General features: G+C 34.6%; 1 long non-coding RNA gene and 2 pseudogenes across 2 annotated transcripts in view; 2 read left to right on the plus strand and 1 right to left on the minus strand.

The window, feature by feature from the left end:
• Positions 1 to 7,557, minus strand: part of LOC107507493 — an 81,948-nt gene extending 74,391 nt beyond the window's left edge. The window contains exons 1-2 of one of the 2 annotated variants that reach the window (XR_001596168.2): positions 7,357 to 7,557; positions 6,153 to 6,297 (exon numbers count right to left, since the gene is read on the minus strand). This is a non-coding gene — a long non-coding RNA (uncharacterized LOC107507493). Of the gene's footprint in view, positions 1 to 6,152; positions 6,807 to 7,356 lie in introns of those variants that run through there. The other variant, XR_001596167.2, reaches the window with a different exon arrangement.
• Positions 7,558 to 10,353: 2,796 nt separating this feature from the next.
• Positions 10,354 to 11,580, plus strand: LOC107507490 (annotated as a pseudogene).
• Positions 11,581 to 20,381: 8,801 nt separating this feature from the next.
• LOC118601433 lies at positions 20,382 to 20,500 on the plus strand (annotated as a pseudogene).
• Positions 20,501 to 21,461: the final 961 nt, after the last annotated feature.

Below are 21,461 nucleotides of genomic sequence, written 5' to 3' on the forward strand. Positions count from 1 at the left end.
CCATATGATCTCATTTGTAGGTGGAATTTAAAAAAAAAACAAAACTGTAAAATAAAATAACAAACTCATAGATACTGAGAACAGATTCAAAATCCCAGTTAAAAAATAAGTAAATCATGAGGATGTAATGTACAGCATGATGAATATAGCTAATAATACTCTACTATATCTTTGAAAGTTGCTAAGAGAGTGATCTTAAAAGTTCTCATCACAGGAAAAAAGTTATGGTGATCATTTCATAATATATACAAATATTGAATCATTATGTCGTATACCTGAAACTGATATAATGCTATATCAATTATATCTCAATAAATAAAATAAATGTAACAAAATGTATATATAATGACCCAGAAAATAAAAGGTTATTTAGAGAATGACTATAAAAATGAAAAATAAATTAAATGTTACCAATAAATCTGGAGGCCAGAAAGGATGTGAACAGAGACAAGACATGAGTGGTGGTGGCAAGGAAGAGCAGGTAAATAGAACAAGTGAGAATAATAAAACCATGTAGGATTAAGAAAAAGCTAGAATGTGGAAACTGATGCTACTTGACCAAGAATGAGAGCACTTGGTATAAAGACATGAGGAATATGCAAATCAGGAGAATGAGAAATCAGCCTGAAGTAGAGTTTCCCAAAATGGGAGGCGGGTAATGTGTATTTCATGGTAAGGGGAAGTTCTATAGGCAAATACGTTTGGAAATACTGAGTTAAACATCATTAAACAGATTCTCATAGGGCCTTAACTGTTCATCACAATTCTAAGCTTCCAAAAGAGGGGGACTTCCGGAATTGATATTATATAAGTTTTTTTGACAGAAATCTTTGGGAACTAGTATTCTGAAGAATACACAATGAAAAAGAAGTATCGGACCTAGGTGTCTGGACTTATTATCTGGTAGTTTGTGAGAGTCCAGACTTATAACAAAGGCTTATCCTCAGAGCCTGGTCATAATGAATGAACCTAGCTTCTTCAAAGACTAGAAACAAGAGTCTTGAGCTAATTTGGAAAGAAAGAGTAAGGCTAATCTCAAAAACTTTCCTCACATTTTGAACCCTGTTTTAGTCTATAACTTGGCCTGTAATTATTTTGCCCTATAGCGAGAGCCCTACACTGCACCAGATTCTGTATTCTACATTACTACCCATGAAAATAAAATTTGGATAGTTCATTTAGGAGTATGGTAAAGAACATGAGTTAATAATACCGCAGCGGGCCCAGTTCCACAGTTTAAAGAAAATAATCATCACTGCTACCATGTTTCAAATAACAAGTGGGTGCCAGACAATTTAATCCTCACCACAGTTTCTACTTTAAATGTGAGAACATTAGCAATCAAAGTAAATAAGGTTTCCAAGATCTCCTTAGTAGTGAGCTTTAGAGCCAGGATTCAAACAGGCCCTGCTAACTCCAAATCCTGTACTCTTAACAACTGCTGGATGATGCTGCTGTTCAGTGATGGAAGAAGCATTAGAGATCTAGCAATTTGGAATAGGAGACAAGAATAATTAGTTTACATATGGACTTGTTACATTATATATACCATATGATTAGACCCTGCTTAAAACTTCCATCTCTTCCTATTGTACTCACACTCCATCATATACAAGTGATCTGGTCCCTGCCTACCTCACCAATTTTATCTCTTGCCTTTCTCTCACTTAAGTGTTCTAGCCACAATAGTTCTGGCATTTTCTAGGTCATTCTATGCCTGTCCTTGCCCGGGGCTTTGCACTGGCTATTTTCAGGGACTGGCATAGTTTCTTCATCTTTCACAACTTATCCCTCCAGTCTGAGTTTAAATATTGCTCTTCAAAGAGTCCTTCTTTGTCCACTGTATCTAAAGTAGCTAACCCTCCCCTCTCTTCTCCTACCACACACCCCTTTATTATCACAGCAGTATATTTGTTTGTTATACTTTCCACAAGCTACAAATATTTTATTTATCTACTTGTTTATTTTTCTCCTGCTTCACTAAACTGTAACTTCCATGAGGGAAAAAAGCGTGTCTTATCTGCCCAGACTAGTTTAAGGCCTGGCTAGTGGCTACTTGGGAAACACCAGTTGAGCAAAATGAAGGCATTATTGAGGTATGAAGAACAGAAGAGAAATCTGGGCTTATTTATATATTTGGGAGTAATGAGCTTAAAGGCGGCATGTGAAGCTATGGATTAAAATGGGTTGTACAGAGAATATGCCTAGTAAAAAGGGGAAAGAGCATAAGTCAAAACTTTAACATAATAACTATCATCCAAGATGGCCCACAATGATTCTCGCTTCCTAGTTATCTAGCCCTTAGATGGTCCTTTACCAAATTAAATAAGACCTACTTGTGTGGCTAATAAAATATTACAGAAGTGGCAGAGTCTGACTTGTAAGGCTAGGTCATAAAAGACTTTGTGGCTTCCTCCTTGTTCTTTCTTGGAGGAAGTCAAATACCATGTCATAAGGACATTGAAGTAGCCCTGTGGAGAGATCTGCATGGCAAAGAATAATGTCTCCAAATAATAGCCAGCACCAACTTGCCAGCACCTGAGTGAACCAGTAGAAGTTAATTCTTCAGCCTCAGACAAACTTTCAGATGACTGCAGCCCTGGCTGACATTTTGTTTACAATCTCATGAGAGACCCAACCCAGAAACATCCAATTAAGCCATTCTTAAATTTCTGATTCATAGAAACTGAGTGAGATAATAATTATTTGTTGTTGTTTTAAACAATAAGTTTTGGGAAAATTTGTTACACAGTAATGGATAACAAATACATTGAAAAACAATAATATATTCTTTATTAAAACTCATCCAATATAAGAATACTGCAGACTTATTTTATGAATTTTATAAAATGTTGTGCCATAGTTCATCTTTTCAGGCATTTTCTTAGAATTAATTTCTTACCACACATATCCTGGCTTGCATTCTGGAAAAGAATAATTCCTTATTTAAACAAAAACCAAAAAAAGGAAAATTTAGTAAAATCAAAAACCAGGCAGCCAAAATTTATCAAACAGATGTACAAAAGAAGTACAACATATTAAATACCAATCTTTAATGTACAAAATTTAAGACTACAAGAACTGTTGTAGAAATAAGAAAATATTTTATGCAACTCCATGACCAAAAGTTTACATTTCAAAAGGTTAGTCTGGGTTGCTTCTGAATTAAAAAAAGAACAACCTTTGTTGGGTGTCTGCTAATTGTCAGGTCCTAAAATATGGGCTTTACATATGTTTTCTCTTTTAACAACCCTAAGAGGCAAATATTATTGGCTCCATTTTCCCTTGCCCATCATCAGAGCTTCCTTATTTCAGCTTCTAGGTCTTTTTTAGTTGGTGGTTTTAAATTTAGGTTGGAGAATCATCTTCAGTCAAAGAGCCTCAGGTACAAACCTGGTGAAATTTACTTTCAATTCTTTTTAGGAAGGAAATACTCTCTACAATGGGAAGAATATTCAAATAACGAAGGGAGGAATTCATTATTTGGCAGTAAACACTTGGATTTTCAAATGGAGCAGCTAAAGTTATAGTCACAAGTAACACTATATCAGAGTTGAAGGATCTGAGAGAATATCCAAGCCTCCTCATTTTACAGATGAGGAAATGGGATTCATTAGCACAGAATAATCGGTCAATTACCCCATGACAAATTAGTAGCTCGAGCAGAACTAAAAACAGCAAAGCTGCCTCCATTAGAGCTGCAAGCATGCTTGGCACTTAGTAGATGGTCAGTAAATTAGATTAGGGTGTAATTCATTATCCTAGAACAAGTACAGGTCCATCAATATCCAGCGAGAGCTGGGAGCCTTCCCCAGAAACCTAGTGTGTTCACTTTCTTCCTTTGCAAGCCAATTGCATGAAAACTTTAGATTTAAAGTAGTACCCAGCTTTTGCTGCAGTAAAGAGAAAGGAGCTAGAAACATTGCCATTCCCTTAGAGCATGTTCCAGTTATCTAACATATAAAAAAAAAAAAAAACACCTCAAAATTCAGTGGTTTGGAAACAACAACAATCATTTATTTTGTTTGGAAACTGTAAGTTGGGCAAGGATCAACAAAGATAGCTAATCTGTGCTCCACACAGTGTCATCAAGGACAGCTCAGCTAAAGGTTAGAGGACCCGCTTATGGGATGGCTCTCTCATAGCTGGCAAATTGAAGCCAGCTATAATCTGGAAGTTCAGTTAGGGATATGCACTGGTTGCCCTCATAGCATGGTGGCTGCGTTCCAAGAGCAAGCACTCCAAGAGACAGGAAGAAACTACCAGCTTCATAAACCCTAGGTCAGAAACCAGCTCCATGTGACTTTCACTGTATCCTCTACACTGAGCAGTCACAGGGCCCTGATTCAGAGAAAGAGTACAAAGATGCTATCTCTTAATGAAGTATCAGAAAATTGGTTGGCCATGTTTTAAAGCCATTAGAGAAGGTATCATTTTACTCTAGATGTGACTGCATTTTTCTGACATGCCAAATAATAGAGCATGGTTAGACATGGATGAGTCGTAGATACCAAAATTATAATCTATTCAAAGGTACTAATCCTTTTACAATACACTCAGAGGCTAGACATACAACAGATCTACTAGTAATGCTCAGTCTTTGCCCTCCATTAACTCTTCCACATATGGGGAATAGTAAGTTCTCATGGGAAATGGAAAAGCTTGTTTATAGTTTTAAAAGTAGAGTGTGTTGGATATAAACCTAAAAACAACAAACAAACAGGACAAACGAATAGAAACTCACAGTCATGGACAATAGACTAGTGGTTACCACAGGGAGAGGGGGAGGGGAAGGGGGAGGTAGATAGGGTCAAATGGGTCAAATACATAGTAACAGAAAGAAATCTAACTATGCACACTGAACACACAATGAGATATATATGTGCCTTACTGTTGAATCGTATACCTGAAACTTACCAGATTTCACTAACCAATGTCACCATAATAAAAGGAAAAAAAAATCATATGTTGAAGCTCTAAAAAAAAAAAAATCAGAGTGTGTTCATGACTGTCTTAATAAAAGCCTACTACTAATAAGTTATCTATAAAGCATCCCACACAAATGAAAGGTATAATCATATGTGCTTAAATAATTTTGCAACACGAAGACTTTGCAGGTTCCTTGGACAATTGTCCATGTCCAAACTGCAGAAACCTCCAATTAATTAATTTTGCTGAACATGCAGCTAAATATCAAATCCTATTTTTAATAAGAATAGTTATCATACAATCCTCTTACATGCTCTATTAGATAATAAGAAAGATTTCTAAGTATTTAGTTTTTATAAAAGACGCCATACCTGATAGATACCACAAAATTTCAGAACTTCTTCTTTACAAATACACTGAAATCAGTATACGACGTATTTAGTCTGATTTCCCAGTATCTATCCTACTCAGGAATTGAATTGTATCCAAGGGCAGACTCTCTCAAATAATATTTAGAAAAAGCAGAATTGAAGTGCCTTTCTTGCTATAATAAACAGGAAATTTTCACGTTTAACTAAGGCAATAAGAGTAAAGATATTAAAACTGCTTCTACGTTGTGAGGAAGAGCCAGTGAGCATCTTATTTAGTCCACAGACGCGGTAACCAATTGGGATTTTCCCACAGGGGTCCTCGGATTTAGGTAAAATGACTTTCTATTAGACAATTGAGACCACAGGAAGCAATAACTTCCTCAACTCAGGCACTTATGGAAAGATTGGTTAAACAAGATGAGATTTGTGCTAGCTAAAAATGGGGCCTGCAGCTGGGAGGCTGATTTCTCAGGGACCAGAGGAGAGAGAGATTTATTACCCAGTTAAGCATCCTTACTGCAAAAAACAAAATGAGTACAAAAACAGGAGTCACACCCAGCCAGCCAGTGGACCTGATTTGTGTATGTGTATTTTATGCTCACACAGTGATTTAAAAGGCAATGCTAATTTCAGTGTCATCCACTTTACTTATTTATGTTTCTTACACACACCTCTTATAGTACTTTAATTTTCTAGTCTAGAAAATTACCTGGATTAATATAAACTTATTTTCAAGGACTTCTCAAAGAGTACATTTAATGCAATTTTGTTTAAACCAGTTGAAAGATGACATCATATGCCCTAAATCAAAATCTGTATAAGAGAGAATTTAAGTGGGTGGTGAATACAAACCTCGGAAGCATTGCCTCCACCAAATCAGAAGATAACATCTCGATGCTGGACCTTTCCCTGGCTTAATAACACCTTCTCTGGCTTGTTTCTTGCCATCCTTTACTCAGTATGGTTTAGGAGATGTTGGTGAAATGCTGAGAGTGGTCTTTAAGAAATGGAAAGTAAAATTTAAAACCCAAAAATGACTGCAAACTCCAAATTATAAATACATATGAAAAAGTGTTTTTGTAACTTTGGGCAAGAGAAAAAAAAAAAAGGGTAAGGCATTCTTAACACAAAGAGCAAATAACCATCTAATGTAAATATAAGACTAAGCCCAAATGACCTCGGTTACCCAGAAAGTTTCAACAAAATTGGCCTGGGCTTCAGACCGTCCTGCCATTTGATTAGATTATGTGCTCAGTATAACTGGCCCAAATAGAAAGCCGTACTCATGGTTTGAGTCACTAGTTATATAAAACATTTCCCTCATTTGCTAATGTCAAAATATTCTGTCACTTGTTACATTGTAAATTAGGAGCCAATTTTTTAGCATGCCTTCACCAAGATTTAGAGAATTAGAGCAGTTGCAAAGGAATTGAGAAACACGCATCGACTGCAAATTTCTCCAAAATCCATCTGCAAAACAGTGAAGGGTTTTCTTTTTAATAAATTCCCCAGAAAACCACATACTGTGCTCACTGAAGCAAGAAGTGAAAAGAAATGATTGAGCAATATTAAAAGGTAGAAAGTCAGACCCTTTTCTCTACAGTGTTTTAATGTTAAAATAAAAAGCACGGGGTAACCCTTGGCTCCTCCAGCTGGGACACCAGCTCTCAGCTCCAATTCATGCTGCCAGGGCAGAGATTCACTGGAAAGCCCATTCTTTCTCCATATTAAGAAAAATTTTAAAGGCGATACTTCCGACTAGACTTTTCAATCTTTCATTCTCTGATGATGTGGACTACCTGTCTAATAAAATGGTTAGAGAAGCAGATTTTATTTCATACTATGCCTCAATCCATTTCAGGTTGGATAGGAGAAGGTTATTTTCTTCAAAAAAAATGTTATTATGTTATAATCCAATTATTGTAAAGGTCTGGATCTTTACAATAATCCATCAATACTTACATTTATTTATTCACATTTATTTTCAGGTTGGTCTGAAACCTTTTTTCATTTAATATATCATGTGTATACTATATATTCATATTTATAAATCTACCTTTGAAATGAAGAAGGGTGTTGCAAAATATTCTGAATTCTCTATAATCGTTGGACTCGTGGCAAGATTTCCCCACAACCGCCCCTTACCAGGCATATTGTATTCTCCCACCCTGCCAGTGAAAAGTAAAGAGAAGAGGCTTACAATTAAGGACTTGACAATCACCCTTTGTTTATATTAAACATATAACCAGTATCAATGGGAAGAATACTTTCTCACATAGGTTCAAAATTCTTCTAATGGAAATACTATGCCCCCACTTCTCTCTACCTCCCTCCCACTCCACAACCACCTCTATGGTCAACTGCACCCAAAAAGATGTATATATTTTATATTTAAGGGATTTCTCGAGCTTGTTAGCAACAGATATATTTAAATACATGTCAAATACATCTAATATTAACATATCCTCTTTTTTCCTTGTCTATACTTTGTTTCTATACAAAACAAATTGTTTCCTCCCAAGCACTGTTGAAAACTGTCATCCTTCATGTGTTATACAGGTGCCTGTGCACGCTCGCTCTCTTTCAGGTATCTTTATACAAAGACTTTTCTAATCACAACACAAGTTATTTTTAAACCATCTTGTTCCTCAGGCAAAGAGAATGGTTCTTTAGCAATACAATGCACATAATATCTTCAAACAGTGGGAAGATATAATTTAAAATAACGAGTATATTGTTTCAATACTTTCAGAATTTTCAGAATTCAAGAGCTGGAGTTGCCAATGAATAACAGAGAAGAGTCTGAAGGTATACAAGAAAAGTAAGATAAGATGGTTCATTTTATTTCTGTTAAATACAGTTCCATGCAGCTCTTAGAAGTGTCTGTCTGGGTCAGACATGCTGCCATGGAAGGATGCTCTAAAATCCTCAGAGGCCTTCCTTTTCTTTTCTTCCTTTCATCAATCTGAGAATATTTCTCCTTTCATATACTATTATAGTATCTTCAGCTATTGAGCTATTTCTTACAGCATGTTCTTTCTTTGTTCAACTGAGTTCCTTTTAATATCTGAAAAAGTGATAGCCTCATTTTATTTATGTTATGAAGACAGACTCTGGGTTCAGACTTCCTGAATTAGAGTCCCAGTTCCAACATTTATTAGCTGAATTACGTTGGCCAAGTCACTCAAACTCTTTGTGCCTCAGTTGCCTCATAATAGGAGTAATAGAAGATTTTAACTCAGAGCGTTACTGAAAACATTTAATTTCAAAATATAGGTAAAGCATTTAAGAAGACACATTGCACCTAGAAGATACATTGCACTAAACTCGATAAATGTTCATAAATAATTAGAAGTCATATTTGGAAAACTGGTAAGAATTTTTTTCGACTGGTGCTATTTTCTTAGTTTTATTGCTCACACATTTTTTTCTAAACCTATATCCCTTAGATTTCTTCCAAGTTTCTTTAATTTCTATCTTCGTTCAGCTTACCTGCATTGCTTTAGTAATTTAATTACTTAAAAATCTTGTCACTTGTGGTTTCAGCTCATAACTGTTGCTCTCATGTTCACAACAAGAAGAAAACTGGACAGACAGAAAATTAATGACTTTTTGTGACTCCATCAGAGAACTAAAGTCACAGGACAGCCATTTTAAAGTCTTGAGAAATGTGGGGTGCCCATGTGAAAATAAGAGGAGTATGATGGACACAAGAATCCTAAAAGCAACTGGTCCTTCTGCTGAACTACTTTTCTAACAGTAAGTGCTTCTAAAATAGTCTCAGCTCTATTTTTCTTTTTCATGCACACTGTCTTCTCTTTACCATGGCACCAGAAAAGATTGGAAAGGAGAGCATCATTAAGGAGATGCTAGATGAGAGGCAGCAGAACTACTGATAATAAAGGTCTATCCCCTCCAAACCAGACCTAATACTCAAACTCAGGCATTGTTAACCTAGAGTTCAGAGTTATTTTCACAGAAAAATAGTGAATACAAGAGCCAAAGGCAAGTACGCAAGAGCAATCAAATGACCCTTACCCTCTCGTGCTTTATCCCATCCCCTGGACATCCAGACTGACCATGTGACAGTGCTAACCCAAAGCACCCTACCCACACTCGCTTTCTCAAAACGAACCTCTCCATACTTCACCTCCCTAATTGTAACTACCAAAATTTCCTTTTCTCCGGTAGCTTCTGAGCTCAATGAAGGGAATAATTATTACTTATTTTTTACACGTATTCTATTATAAATTACCAATAGAATTAAGGCTCCCCACTTAGGGGAACATCTAATTCTCCATGACCATGCCATAAAAGTAGTACCCTTCTCCTAAGCTTTTCCAAAAAAACTATATTCAGAGATTAAGCAGAGCACTACTATTCTTGCACCATCACTACCAACACGTTTTTATTTAAATTTTTATTTGGAAAGTAGGAAAAAAATTACCCACAACACCATGTTTTTATTATTACATAAAAATAAAAGCATCTCCCACCTAATCCAGGCCCTAGAGTTAACCCACCATCAATACTTTGCAGTGTAGCCTTCCCAACTTTTCCTGTGTTCATACAGATGTGTATATACATACAGATATATTTACAGATATAGGTGTATATAGAAATGTAAGTATCTGGATCTTTACAATAACACATTTATACTTGCGTTTATTTGCTCACATTTCTTTTCATATTTGTCTGAAACCTTTTTTCATTTAACACATCATGTGTATATTACCCTGTTCATATTTATAAATCTACCTTTAAAAGAGCATTTATGATTGCATCTGGAACATAGTAAGCACTCATTAAATCTTAGCTATTGTTTTATTATTATTTCCTTATTCTTCTAATATATGCACACTATTCCATTTTACAAATATACTTTTTTCTTATTGAGAGACACGTAAATTGATTCTAATTTGTTGTTTTACACACAGTGCTGCAATGAGCATCTCTGTCCTTTCTAGGAGACAAATTTTAAGAATTGGATGGCTGGGTTAAAATATATAAACTTTTCAATTTTTTAAAATACAAGCCTCAGAGGCTCGGGTGCGGCAGCCTCACAGTTGCTCACGACGCCTGTTGCAGTGCTGAAGAGGCGAGCTGGACGCCCCAGACTGTCCAGGGAGGTGCAGCGCCATGGAAGCCTACACCTGAGCAGCCCCGGAGCAGAAGCGGCCTCTGCGACCACTGTCTGTGGGCCCCACCAGCCAGCCGTGCATTGTCCATGCCGCTGAATCGGCTGAAGGAGTAGGACAAAGAGTCCATCAGAGAGCTCTTCATCAAGGCTGGCAGTGATGGTGAAAGCATAGGAAACTGCCCCTTTTCCCGGAGGCTCTTCATGATTCTTTGGCTCAAAGGAGTTGTATTTAATGTCACCACCGCACACCTGCAGAACTTGGCTGCTGGGACCCACCCAAGATTTATAACTTTCAACGATGAAGTCAACACAGGTGTCAATACTATTGAAGAATTTCTTGAAGAAGAAATTTAATTACTTAAAGCTTTTGCCAAAACACTCAGAATCAAAAATTTCTGGAATGGATGGACATCTTTGTCAAATTGTCTACATGTATTAAGAATTTAAGGCCAGGGTCTAATGAAGCATTGGAAATGGTTTTCTTGAAAACACCACAGAAACTAGCTGAAATTCTAAACTCTCCCCTCCCTGATGAAATCGATGAGAATAATGAGGACATTGTTTTCCACACATAAATCTCTGCATGGCAGCGAAATGATACTGGCTGTTTGCAACCTGCTGCCCAGACTTCAGGTCGCCAAATTGGTGGCCAAAAGCTATCACAACTTTGATACACCAAACGGAATGACTGGCATATGGAGATACTTAACTAATGCTTATAGTAAGGATGGGTTCACTAATACCTGCCCCAGTGATAAGGAGGTTGAAAAAGCATGTAGTGATGTAGGGAAAAGACTCAGCAAGTACTTAGGAGACAGATGTCCTAACATCTTTCCCTGAGAAAATGCTTTTCTTAAAAGATTGCTCCTCTTTCTATAAAGTAGAAATTTTATTTCACATGAACATGGCAGTTATTTAAGATGAGGACAAAGGCTAGATAAAAGTAGAGTTGGCTATGTACAGATTTTGCTATACTTCATACATGGATTTTTACTTTTCCTAAAAGCATTTTTCCTTTATACCAATTATAGTGTTTTACACTATGTAGAAGCTAAAAATTTAGAGGGAGTGGTAATATTCTCAAGATCTTCCTAGAGCATTTTATCCATGTAAGAGAAACCTTTGGCACTTGTTACCCTGTCTAAAGATGGTGTTTGTTTTATGTATTTTGCCCAGTGCCATTCATTTGGAACATTATTGCTTTCTTCTTTTATTTTACAAATGCTCTTTTTAGGTAAACACAGACCTTGCTGTTTGTAGATCTTTTGAGCAGCATTACATAAACCGATATTTAGTTGATTTAGCTATACCAGTACAATAATTAGTAAGGTAAAAATTAACACAAAAATGAACCTAAGGAATGTACGGTGGGTTTGTCAATATGTCGAGTAGAATTTTGCCTCTATAGCATGTCTAATTTGGGTAACCAGCTTTCCCTTTCCACCCCTGTTTACTGTTAGACTTTGTTAGATTGTGGATAGTAGATGGGTCACTACTTTTGGACTAAATTGTAGTTGTTATGATGAGTATGTATTCACCACAATTTTGCCTAATTTCAATCATTGTGTTCCATTCAATTAAATTTTTCTACAGGCACACTAAGGAAAGCACTCTGCATGTTTGTTTGTTTAAATTAAAGTCTTAAAACCAGGAATTACTTGTGTTCTAACAAGGGATGATGAACTTGGTGAAAATTAAACAGAAGTTTGCTATGTATTTATATATTTTTTTAAAATTGGACTTTCTAAGTACTATTCCAAGGATAGAGTTGTGACTATGTTACATTTTTGGTATTTTTTTTTATACCTAACTTGTTTAAGAAGTGCTATTTATCATAAACTGTTTTGGGAAATTTTAAATGTATTGCTTTAAAATGGTAATGATTTTTCCCTTTGATATGCTAACAGTAAGCACTGCTTTATGGAAACAGCCTGAGTTTTATAAGCATACTGCATTTTTTTAATCTATCAGTAATTAGCATAGTACAGAAAGATAAAAAAAAAAAAAAAGCTTCATGTTGTATCCATTTGGCTCAGGGAGATGTTCTTGCTTTACCTTTCTTCGAATTCCTTATTGCTGATCAAAAGTTTGGGCACCCACTTTTTTGTAACTATTGGGTGATGATTTATCTGCTTCCAGGAAGAAACGCTATAAGGTTATCTACCGAGAAATTCTATAGCAGTAGCTTCTGTGGTTGAAAATGTCACATCTGCACCAGTATACAGACAGCCCTCATCACTTTTCACCTATTTTTTAAGTAGTGGAAATTGGCATTCAGGTGATATTAAACCTGGCCTCAAAGCTTAAAGTATGAAAAAGGTTCAAAAGAAGGGGTGTCTGTTCTTTCAAGTGAATGGTGGAGTAAGTGGTGCATAGCAGAAGATAAATGAGGGAAAAGCAGCATTCCTTTAAATAGAGTGATGAAAAATACATTGTGAAACTCAGTTGTGAAGTATTTTCACCCTATTTATTCTTTGGGTTTTTGTTTGTTTGTTTTTTGTTTGTTTGCTTGTTTGTTTTTTTAAACTTACCCCATGACTACACTTGGCTATCTCAGTGTCCAAGGAAAACAGTTCTATCTGTTATGATTTTGACAAAGGCAGAATTATTGTTCTCTATAGAAACACCAATCTTATTACTTTATCAGGGACGTTAGTCAAGTTAAATTGAGGTTGGCAAATGAACAAAAGCCAGTAAAAAGGATGATCCTAGAACATGCTCTCTACCCCATCTTATATTTGTAGAAAGATCATAGCTTAAAATCTTGGAAGATTTGGAACATAAAAGTTTTCATAGCAATTCACGTAGCGTATGGGTTGACATAATGGAAATCACCTAGTATTTTTGCAACTATGGAATCATTTCCCCTTTCATTTACACCATTGAGGAGATTAGAGTCTGAAAGGAAGCTCTCATTATTTCTCAAGGGATTCCGAGAATTTTTTTGTATTCAATAGTTGGAAGGCTCTCTACCATTTAAGTTGATACAACTTCCTTTTTTTAAAAAAAAATGTAAATGCAGATTTTTTTATATAGTTATGCTGTCTTCTTTTACTGGGATTGTTGACTTGTGATAAAATTCATGTAAGATTTTATTTCTTCGTAACTTCGGCTTACACAGCTTATCTTAAAGCCCTTGAGCAATCTGTATACAATTAAGAGATTTCTGACATTTATTCTTGCCCTAAGTTGATCAACTCTAGAATTGGGCATTTTTTACTTGAGTTTATTTCAGCACATTTAATATATCCATTCAGAAAATATCTCCAAGGTAAAAATGATAAGAAATAGAATGTATTTTTTTCATCAACATTTTGATACATGTTTCATCAAGTTTATTGATTAACCAATTTTTTACACTGGTTATAATAGTATTTGATTCAAAGAGAGGGAAGCAGTCATTATTGACATCCTATATGGGCCTTTTTATCCCATTCTATACAAACTATCAAGGTTCGTGCTGTCAAAATTATATTTTTATCATGGAAAAAATTTTCAACTCCTCAAATCATAATGTTGAACAGAATTGGAGTATCTTCTCCAGAATTACTTGAAAAGGCAAATGAAAGCTCATTATAGAATGTTTGTATTTTTTTCTGTATATTGCTGGCAGCTATTGTATTAAAATAAAGTATATTTTCACCATGATAAAAATAAATAAAAATAAAATGATAAAAGAAAAAAGTGAAAATAAATACATGTCACAAGGAGTCTGTACTACCTTACCCACGAAAGGCCGTACCATTCTATATTTCACCAACGATGTGTAGGTGTGCCCATTTTCACCACTCTTGTCAGCACTGAGAGTTAATATCTTTTCATATGTTTACTGGCCATGTGTGTTTGTGTGTGCATGTGTGTGTATGTGTGTGTGTGAGAGCTGCCTGTTCATATCCTTAGCTCATTTTTCTAATAGAATATATTTCTTTTCTTAGTTTACGGGATCCTGCTGTATAATAGTAGTTATGTAAATCCTTTGTCTATTTTTATGTGATGCAAATGTTATTTCCAAAATGTTATTTTGCTTTGAATATTTTATGTTAATTTTTACCATAAATGTAAATGTATATGTAATCAAATGTATTGATTTTTTTTTTCACTGTTGGTTCTTATTGCCCTGGTTTGCTTAGAAAGAATATTTTCAAATGCTCTGCTCAACAATATCAGAGTCTCCTACATTGGGAGAAGCTGTATTTTGACAGAAAAACCTATATATATTTGAGATCATAAACAGGAGGCTCTCACATAAAAAGTTTGCACTAAAATAATGAATCAGTTACCTACTAATAAATCAAAAACCATGCACCTCTGAATGGGTCATAAGATCCAGATTGAATATAATAAAAAACTACTTTCAGAATTAATATTTTAGCAAAATGCAATCACCCTAATGTTAAGATAGTAGAAAAATTGAAACTAAAAAGACCAAATCATAAATAAAACAATTTATCGTGTACTAATATAGGAGTCACTAGTACTGTTCCCTAATATCTCCGGCTTTTTCTCTTTCTGGCACATGGTTGGATTGTAATTCCTTTCTCCTACTGACATCATATGTGGCCACAGGACTTGCTCTGATGAATGAAATATGAGCAGAGTGATATTCAAGCAAGAGGTTTACGAGCCACTACAGGGTCACTATACTCTTCTTTCCCTTCTGCCACAGTGACAGACAATACTCCAAATAGTGGCTACTCCATTAACTTGGATCCAGAAGTAAAGATGACACAGAGTACAGCCTCCAGCAGAACAACAATCAGGGAGAAATAAACTTGTCGTTTTAAGGCATCGATATTTGGGAATTGTTTGTTACTGTAGCAAAATACAAAGTAATTTATTCATAAATATTTGTTGAGCATATTCTTTGTACTAGACACTATGCTAAGTAGTAAGAATATAATGATATTCAAGAATCGGTCCCTGAATCTAGGCACTTACAGTCTAGCAAGTGGGAGAGAAAAGTAAAATTGTAACATAGTACGATAAAGTGTTGTAATTTGGACAAACACTAAGAGCAAAGGAACTTAAAAAAATGGTATATGGGCATATCTATTAAGAAATAAAAACAGATGGTAATTTTTTTCAAAAAATTGGTTCCTCTTCAATAAAGCCAAAGTATAGAAAATGTAATGTAGCTTCAGAAAAAGAGAAAAAATATATATGTAATATATATATGTAATATATATATATGTAATATATATATATGTATATATATATATGGAGAGAGAGAGAGAAAGAGAGAGAGAAATAAGGAACCAACATGTACTCTTTTCAATTGATTAAAATTCAAGAGACATTGCACAGAATTGCCAAAGTATACTAATTTACCAAGGCTACTGTAACAAAATACACAAATTAAGTGGTTTAAACAACATAAACTTATTTCTTCACAGTTCTGTAGAATAGAAGTCCAAGATCAAGGTGTAAGTAGAATTAGTTTCTTCTGAGGACCTCTCTGCTTGGCTCGTAGAGGCGATCTTCTTCCTTTGGCTTTTCATGGACATCCCTCTGTATGTGTCTATGTCCTAATTTCCTCATCTTATAAGATACCTGTCATATTAGGCCACTTTAATGACCTCATTTAACCTTACTCTTTAAGAACCATTATCTTCAAATATAGACACATTCTGCATACAGGGGGTTAGGGCTTCAACATAAGAATTCGGGGAGGGGATACAATTTAGCCCATGACATCAAGGTTGGTGTCATAGCCAGTTCTGGCTACCACAATAAGATCTCATAGACTGGGAGGCTTAAACAACAAACATTTATATTTCTCAATCGTGAAGGCTGAAAGTTTGAGATCAGGGTGCCGACAAGGTCAGGTTATGTTAAGAGACCAACATACAGGTTTATAGACAGCCATCTTCTTGCTATATTCTCACATGGCTAAAAGAGTCTCTCTCTGGTGTCTCTTCTTATAAAGGCACTGATCCCATTCATGAGAACCTTAACCTCATAATCTAATTATCTCCCAAAGGCCCCACATCCAAATACCAGTATATTGTGGATTGGAGCTTCAATATATAAATTTTCAGTCTACAGGAGTTGGTAACTAATTGAACAAAGGATACAGAGAAGCAACACATATTCACACCAAAGTCGAACTCTGAGACCCTATAAAGATGGTGATTCTGGGCAATTAGAAAGAGGTATCTATTTAGTTAGGAAGAGGAACTCTATTTTCAACCAACAAAATCTCAGGTGAAAGTAGGACGTTCAACTGAATATATTCTGAAGGCAAATAGAGAGGATGCAAAGTCCAGGCTGAAAATATCCTAAATGTGGAGACCATTTATTTTAGAACTAATAAAAACTATAAAGTTAATTAATATTCCAAGGGAAGAATAGAAAAAAGTCTATATATTTTTCTAAACTACACACAAATATAGTTGAAGAACCAAAATCAATATATGATAATTACCCTAGATACTAAAGAATATAAGATCATGCTTGCAGTAAAAAAAAAATGAAGTAATACTGAAGAAAAAAAGTGGCACCACAGAGACAATTATTCAATGACAAATATAAATTTCAAAATTCGAATCTAACATGAAAATGTAAACTTATTCTCAAAATAAACACACACACACACACACACACACACATACACAACTACCTCCTTAAATATAAGAATCCTAGCCACATTTTAGAAGCAACATAACAAATAGAAATCCATAAAGTGTTGGTGAATAATAACTCTAAAGAAAAGCATTAGATGGTTTGACATTACTTATTAATAAAGTCTTTCAAGTGCTACAAATAGCCATTATTTATTATCTATTTTCCTGAATTTCCCTGTAACTGAGGGGAAACTTCTTGTTTAAAATGGTAATAAATCTGAAATGAGTGCTACTTCATCCTTCTTCAACCAGAAATCCATAAAAACAATTATAAAGGGTTATATATTCTGCTTTATTTTAAGATCTTAAAAATATTAAATTGAAGGGCAAATTATAATTGAATTGTAAGAAAAAAACTTTAAAACTTAGGGAGCTTTCTTCTTGGTTAACATTAAGGCCAAACATAGATACTGTTTAGAGTACAATATCAACTTCTTTGAATTTCATGCTAGATAACATGGTATTTAAGGAAATTCTAAAATAAACAATATCAACATGAGGGGAAGAAAAATTGTATGTTGGCAAAAGCATTGAATTAAAAGTCAGATAACCTGGATTCAAGTCTCTGCTCTTCCCCCTCTGTGATCAGTAAAATCAATCATCCTCAGTCAGATTCTTTATTTCTTTAGTGGAAATAATGAAAACTACTACACAAAGTTATAGTGAAGACTAAATAAGATAATACATGTTAAAGTGTTTTGGAAACATTCCATTTTAATGATGTGAGATATAAATGATTAATCATTCAATATTACTGAAATATTGAACATCATAAATGATATGTCACGAGAGTTAACACAAAAGGCAAGAATATTCCCTGACATTCCGATACCACACACAATTCAGAACAAGGTACACTAAACTCAACTGAAATTTTGAAATCTCCAATAACCAAATTTTATAATACATTATATTCTTGGATACAGAAAAATGAAGATTCTGGAAATGTCATTCTCTAAAATCAGCTGGGAAAAAAGCAGCTTACAACTGTACCTAAGATTTCCAAATCTTCATTTTCTTACATTATAATTTGTAACCAAAAAAAGTTTTAGAATTTTTTTAATGCATGCTTTTTGAAAACTGTCACTTTCTTCAACTTTGTCAACTTGGCTTGTAGTTAATGAAGAAAGCTTTTGGAGTAGATCTGGCATACTGTCAAAAGTATGTGTCAAAACTTTTAGTATTTTCTTCATGTTTTTAAAGCCTTTTCATATTTCCACTTCCTTTCCATGTCACATGGAGATCAATCTAAGACTTTTGAAGGTCCACAAGTTTCTATAAAAATTAGCACCTGGATAAGAAATTAAAATTGGAGAAAAAAGAAAATTGGAAGCAAATAAATAAGTAAATTAGCACATGACTAAAAAATAAATATAAGAAAACAAAAGAAAAATTAAAAACAGGTTAAAGACTACACAGCAAGATTTTTAAGCACTGAATGGCAGCCAGGGAAAATTGAAGGTGGTCTCTTCTAATAGTTACAATATTTGTTTTGTGGTAGTGATGCTTTTATAAAAGCAGCTCATACAATTAGGCAAGTATTGACAAGAAAATATTTAAACATTGATATTAAAACCCAAATTGTGAATCGGATCACCCAGGTGGATAATATTTTGAAATCTCTATTCATCTAATTAATTCAATGAATTGCCTCAGACTTCCTTTTGCTACTAACATCAATGCAATGGCTCTCAAATTTTAATATGCTTATCAATCACCTGCAGATATTTTTTTAATGCAGGTTCAGAGTCTGATGTGATGCCTGAAATTCTGCATTTCTAACAAACTCCCAGGAATAGTAACCACTGCTGATCTGCACAGAATGATTTTAGAGGAAAAATTATCAAGATGCAATCCCACAAAAAAAAAAAAATGTTACTTATTGGTCAATGTCAAAGTTGTACAGTGATGAATGTGGATGTTTAACCATCTGCACTCTCACAATTATCCAAGCAAGGATATTCAACCTCGAAGGCACAAAACTCTCAGCCTTAAACTAAGGCTCTGTTTAACAAGTCAATAAAACCAGAGCTAATGTTCAGGAAAACTTTTGTCCTGCCTCCTATGCCCCAAGTGCTGGCAAAATTGGGTGGCCCCCAGATATCCCTGGAATACAAATTAGGCTCCTATCAGCATCTTCAGTGTCTATGTTCCTAGCATCTAAAACATATTGATTTTCTTTCAGTCAACAGCAGAGAGTGCTTTTCCGTCAGACACTGACTATCCATCTCAATGTGGAATTATGTGTCCAATGGTTCCTGTCCAAAACCCAGCTGAGATTATTGATATCCTAGGGGGGACTCTAAGTGAATTTCAAACATTATTTTAGCAATGAAACCCTTTATCAAAGAAAATTCTATACTCAACTCTAACATATAAAATAGTATTTTATTTGTATAATTTAGTTCAGTTCAAATTTATAGAAAATGCAGTTCTGTTGAACCCCAAAGATTCTAAATTGATGGTTATAGTTGTCAATTATAGCTACATCAGCCTCAGTATCCAATTTGTTTTTGTATTTTGTTTTGGTTGCACAATATTGAGACAATCCTAAGTTAGACGGAAATAAATCTCAAATGGTAGCAGTTTGTATTAGCTGACTCCACATCCCCAAAATTTTATTCACTAAAAGAGATGGCAGAAAAATATTTTATAAGCTGTTTTATTAACAGTGATTAAAACATTTTCTAATATTCAAATCAAACATTTCTAGAGCCCCTTCTCTGTCCTGCGATCTACAGAACCCAGTTAGAAACAGTAAGATATTTAACCTCTTCCTGGAGATTACATTAGCTCGCGTTATCCCGTATTAAGCCATTTCATTAAAAAGCTATATACATTTGGTACATATTCTGTAGAACAACATTTATATAAGGTTTAACTCTCTACCCTCCAAATTAATCCAAAGGTTATACAATAAATGCTATATGTAAAATTTATTTTTAAATTTATATTTAAGATACAATTTTGATATAGACTTTTTTGATATCAACATTTCAACGACTAGCAAAAAATCCACATAACAAATTCTTCTCTGAGTTAGGATCATAAAAAAGTCTCTCTCTCCTTTAAACTGGTATCTTTCTTTTAATGCCTACAAAAAATATTTTAGCACATAGGATTTTTTAACTTTGTAAAGATCTAAACAAAGATATAATCAAGAATCTTGCATTGTTATGTATCCTTTAAGGTTGAATTCTTACGTCAGTTTAATAGTCAATGATGAGTTTTTTTCTGACTTTGATTTCCTTTGTCTCTAATATCAAAGTGAACTCAAAATTTTCACATATTAAATATGTTTTAATATACTACAATCATGTCTACATCCATGCTACCCTGAACAAGCCCAATCTTGTCTGATCTCAGAAGCTAAGCAGGGTCGGGCCTGGTTAGTACTTGGATGGGAGACCACCTAGGAAGACCAGGTGCTGTAGGCATAAAAAAAATAAAAAATAAAAAATAAGGGATGGTAAGCTGACAAAGTCTTTGCAATCTGTGATGTCAACCAAGTGTTGCCTTGCCATAAAAAAATAAATAAAATAAAATAATATACTACAATCATTATTCAAATTTAATGCTCAAATTTAATGCTCATATTGATATAAATTTGATTAGTAGGAATCCCTTCAGTGTGGCTCCTGTATCCTTTTTCATTGTGGTAAAATATATAAAAATTTTAACCATTTTTAAGTGTACAATTTAGTGAAATTAAGTACATTCATATTGATGTGCAGCTATCTCCACTACCACTCTCCAGATATTTATGTCCATCTAAGACTTCATTATTCCTTGAAAGAACCTTTGCTCGCTGATATGAGATGTCTAAGGTTTACCCGTTACCTTCTTTGCCCCTGTATTCAAATCAGCCCATTTCTCCAAGAAGCTCTATTTTTTTTTAATGATAAATGATATTAGATACTACGTCAGTCAAATTGTTACTATAATACTATAAAACAAATCAAAAAGTTCGGAAGCATACAATTATAAGCATTTATTATCGACACATTCAGAGTCAGCTAGGAATCGGTGAAATGGTACTGCTGATCTTGGCACAGCACTCTCACATGTTTAGGGGTTGGATGGTTGGTTGTCTGATGATTTAAAGTTGTCTGGGACAACCAGGGTGACTCAGTTCTGTTCCACTTATCTTCCAAAGTGTGCAACTTAATAACATTGAGTAATATCACAAAGTTTGACAGCCATTACCACTTCTAGTTTAAAAATATTTCCATTAACACAAAGGGAAACCTCATACCTGTTAAGCAGTCACTCCCCATTTCTCCCTCCTCCTCAGTCGCTGGAAATCATTAACCTGCTTTCCGTCTACATTTCATCTATTCTGAATATTTCATCTAAATGGAACTGTGCAATATGTGGTCTTTTGTGTCTGGTTTCTTT

This window comes from Rousettus aegyptiacus, unplaced genomic scaffold (genome assembly GCF_014176215.1).
Source record: "Rousettus aegyptiacus isolate mRouAeg1 unplaced genomic scaffold, mRouAeg1.p scaffold_m13_p_3, whole genome shotgun sequence".
In the NCBI taxonomy this organism is placed as follows: Eukaryota; Metazoa; Chordata; class Mammalia; order Chiroptera; family Pteropodidae; genus Rousettus; species Rousettus aegyptiacus.